A 4,400-nucleotide genomic window follows, 5' to 3' on the forward strand; every position below is an offset into this window, starting at 1 on the left:
GAACTCCGGACGTCCGGGACCCCGCGAGCCTCCGGACGACCGGCCCACTCCGGACGTCCGACCGAAGCGCACCCGAGCCGAATCTACGGAAGTCCGAAGAGCACCGGACGTGCGGACCTTCCCGAGCCTCCGGACGACCGGAACCCTCCGGACGTCCGACGCCTGTCTGCGCACAGTGTGTTGGGCCGCAGCCCATGTACCCCTTCACTTACCCCTTCGTGGCCCTAGACTATATATACTCTTCCACCTCCTCCTAGTTAGATTTAGCATTGGTTTAGCTCATATTTGTGTGAGAGCCCTTGATCATCCACTTGGATACTTCTCCTCGGAGTTCAGGACCTCTTCGGAGAAGATCCCCCAAGCGGATTCAAGACCCCTTTCTAGGGAAGATCATCAAGACCTCCGTACAGAGAAGAACGGTTCCTTTGTATCCTTACCTTTGTTGATTGTGGATCATATGTTACTCTATGTTGTCGGTGATCTAGCACTCGTGTGATTGATTCCTTGTTGGTTTCGTTATTCTCTCTCGTTTTCCTCGTGTTTTCCCCTTTGTGCTTCCGCGTGTTTTCCCCTTTGTGCTTCCGCGTGTTCTTCATGTTTCTCAGTAGGATCTACTCCAAACGTGAAAGATCGTCCACCTAGGGTTCCACCCTACATCACGCTGCCTCTTCTCCCAAAACAAGCGCTTTTGATAGCCTCCCGTCGGCGCCGTCACCGGTCCGCCTCGTCTTCGGTGGCCTTAGGGCCACGGGGCTCTGTGAATTCCAAACCTTGCCGATGGATGGGCCTCGTCGTTGGATGTTTCTTTGCACTACTAGGGAAAAGCTTATAGACAGTCGCTTACTAGTAGCGCTTTATATTGACCCGCGCTACTGCTACTTACTAGTAGCATGCTGTATCAACCCACGCTACTAGTAAATATTACTTGTAGCGCGTGGCTAAGAAAACTCGCTACTGGTAAATATCCTCGATAGTGCCCGGCTGACAGATTATAATAGCAGCGCGGGGTTGCGAGGACACGCCAGCACTAAAACATAGTCGTAGCGCGGCTCACGACATGCGCTACAACTAACAACCCAGCTCAGCGATAGTTTTAAAAAAAAAGACTCAGCCCAGCGACTCAACCAACCCAGCCCAGCGAACAGCCTCCATCGTTCTCATTTTCTCCTCTGCCTCCCGTGAACCCTCGCCGCCGCCACCAACGCCGGGCGATTCCGGCTTCTTCCGGCGGCACTCGTCGGAGTGCAGCACACCCACGAGCTCTCCTCGCGACGGTGCTTCCTTCCCTCCGGCCAGATCCACTCCTCGCGGCCGCAAGTGCTCGCGTGCGACCCCTCCCTGCGGCTAGGGTTTCGGATACCTCCAAGTACAGCGCGGTGAGCTCTCCTCTTCCCTCGATTCATGCCCTCTCCTCTGCCCTTATTCCTTCTCTCCCCACCCCCTCACTTATATCTTCAATTGGGTGCAGTAGCCACCGTCCTCCATGGACGAGGACGACCACCATGGACCGCACATGGTCGAGCTCGCTGTTGTCTTCTCTGATGCGGTGCTGGGCCAACGACCTCCAACTCCACAGCTCATAGCTTGGGTAAGCACTTCCTGTCGGCGGGGTGCATCATGCCCAAGCAGGAAGCGCTGCAGGTGTACCAATCGGCGGGGTGCATCATGCCCAATTGAAAAGCTTCCTTGAGTGATGACTGATCACAAGATTTTAGTACATAAAAAAATGACAAAAGTAGCTTCACAACAAAAAGAAGGTTTGCTAACCATTTGATTTATTTTGTGCATTGCAGGCTTGCTACTTAATTCTCAAAAAAATCGTGCGTTCGCATCACCATCCTGTGGAACCACGAGGCATGATCCAGTGATTTCAGAAAACATTTACTATGTTTATGGATCACTACATGTTCTGCTGGAACAAGGTAAGATCATTTTTCAGTAACCATTTCATTTGAACACGCATCATGCTTTTCCATATATAACTGAACATCTGAAGTAGCCATGGTGTATATATTTTTAAATTGCAAGTCAGCACCTCCCCGTTTGATTGCTATGGACTTCCTTATAAGAATTACAAGGGATTTTCTTAAATACTCCAAAGGAAAGACTGAATCTCTTTAAATATAACTTTATATCTATTTATTAGCAAATGTGGTAATATGTATAGAATTAGTTCCTTTCTAAGGCCCTCATATCATCACATTGATGAGTTGATAGAAGCATCCACTGGGAATCAAGTGTTTTTTTTTGCGAGTGTACTGGGAATCAAGTGTTACATGGCTGCAGGACATAGGGCCTGCTAAGGCCACATGGATGTGGTGACTGAAGCAACTACATTATGACTCCAGGGTCAGCTAAGGTTCTATTTAAATCATACGATGAGCAAGGGGTCCGCAACATACTCACATAGTTAAAAATCTGAAGCACCGTTTAGTTTGTTGGCTAGTAGTATGAATCAGAACTGGGTACTTTTATCTGTTGCCAATAATTTAAATATATTTGTAGTGATCGCGTGCGCATTTATAAATATCTGAAGGTGGTCATGATTAGGCTGACCAGTAGGCTTTTCTTCTGTGTGAACAGAAGGAAGATGGTACCTATAGAACCAAGGATCTATGTGCTTTTCCTGGCCAGCTTAGATTCATATTTCTTTTAACTGCAAGTGAAGTGAGGCTTCATTTGAATGTTTTAAACCATTTCGTGCAACCTTGCTGCAGGTTCAATACTTTTTCTGGTTTCAACAAGAAGAAGACAACTACTCACTGCTCTCAACAAGAACCACACAAGCGGATCATCTAACATAACCTGTTTGAGGGAAGGTATGTCGTCCTTTGGTTTCTACTTTAGCTAGTTCTCTTGCTATCAAAGGTTGTATTCAGAATTTCTCCTTCGACTTGAAAATACTACATGATGAATGATTTAATGTATTGCGAATTCTTCTAGGCAGTACCAACAAAGAGCAGACCAAATGATTTCTTCAGGAAAGAGGAAAAGCCCATTAACTTCAGAATTCATTTGTCAAGTCTGTGAACTGGCAGGTATATATGTTCAGACTTCAGTTTGTATAGTCACTATGCTCTACCAACAGTAGATTCATGGACTTTGTTATCTTTGAAAACGTGAAAGATATCAAGGTATTGAAGTGACTACTTAGAAAAATGGATAGATAGAAAATTACTGAAAGAATTATGCCTCTAACTCCTTATGTGCTTCGTAGGTGCTGTTTCTTTTTAGGGCTTCCAACACAATAGAATTGCTTCTAATCTTTTGGGTTATCTTTTGTCATGGAAGTAGCTATGTGCTGCTTTAGTGTGTAGTTCAGTTGTGCATTATGGCTTAAATAAGAATCTTGGAAAAAAATTGTAGCACATTGGCATCGACATGTACTGCATTGTTTTTCTGTGTCATTCTTCTGAAGAATCTGAAGTTTCCGAATCTCTGTTGGTAATGCTGCAGGCTTGTGGTGGCAACGCTGACGGTCGTCGAGAGGTTCGTGGACTAGATGGTGTCGTGCCTGCAGATGGATTCCTTCGTCCGCTGGTGGTGAGGCACGAGGACGACATCGATCGAGGCCTGCTGGAGCAGAGGGTCAGGGCGAGGGACGTGGCAACGTCGCAACTCAAGGCGGCGGCCGCCGTCGGTCAGGTGTGGCTCGCGAGGCTTCCGAGAGTGTTTCGTCGCAGCTGCAGGCCATGTGATCAGGCCGGGCAGGCTTCACACATTGACTAGGCACACAACACTATGTGATAGGAATTATACATGAGTTGCCGCTAGCTACAATGAGAAATTGTGTGATGGTAGATACGACAATTGTGTGATAAAATGGAATTGGTTCATTTTTTTTAATTCCTAATAAGTTACTAGTAGCGTGGGTAGGATAAAATGGAATTGGTTCATTTTTTTAATTCCTAATAAGTTACTAGTAGCGTGGGTAGGATAAAATGGAATTGGTTCATTTTTTTTAATTCCTAATAAGTTACTAGTAGCATGGGGAGGAAACTAGGCGCTACTAGTATATAGTATACTAGTAGCGTTGGTAGTTTACCCACGCTACTACTATTTCATTACTGGTAGAGCGTGTATGTAATAGCAGTAGCGCGGGTGAAACATGCTACTAGTAACTTTTTTAGTTGTAGCGCGGGGTAAAAAAATGTGCTGCTGCTAAAAGTTAGCTGTAGCGTCGTAGCAGTAGCGCGGGTGCATGTGCTACTGGTATGCAAAAAACCTACGCTACTGGTAAGGTTTTTCCTAGTAGTGTTTGGTTTTGTTAGGGTTTCTATCCTGGTTAGCAAGGGGAGACGGTAGCGGCTCCTTGAATATGGGATAAGGTTCTCCTTGCCAACCCTCTGTCTTGGTGGTGCATCTACCATCGTCGGTAGGTGAGGTGGATGTGTGTCTCC

At 46.3% G+C, this 4,400-nt stretch overlaps 1 long non-coding RNA gene across 1 annotated transcript; it reads left to right on the forward strand.

Annotated features, from left to right (window-relative positions):
* Positions 1-1,790: 1,790 nt before the first annotated feature.
* LOC123117728 (uncharacterized) lies at positions 1,791-3,513 on the forward strand. The gene is made up of 3 exons (XR_006457487.1): positions 1,791-1,922; positions 2,718-2,819; positions 3,457-3,513. It is a non-coding gene; the product is annotated as an uncharacterized lncRNA (long non-coding RNA).
* Positions 3,514-4,400: the final 887 nt, after the last annotated feature.

The sequence above is a fragment of the Triticum aestivum genome, chromosome 5B, assembly GCF_018294505.1.
Source record: "Triticum aestivum cultivar Chinese Spring chromosome 5B, IWGSC CS RefSeq v2.1, whole genome shotgun sequence".
NCBI lineage: Eukaryota > Viridiplantae > Streptophyta > Magnoliopsida > Poales > Poaceae > Triticum > Triticum aestivum.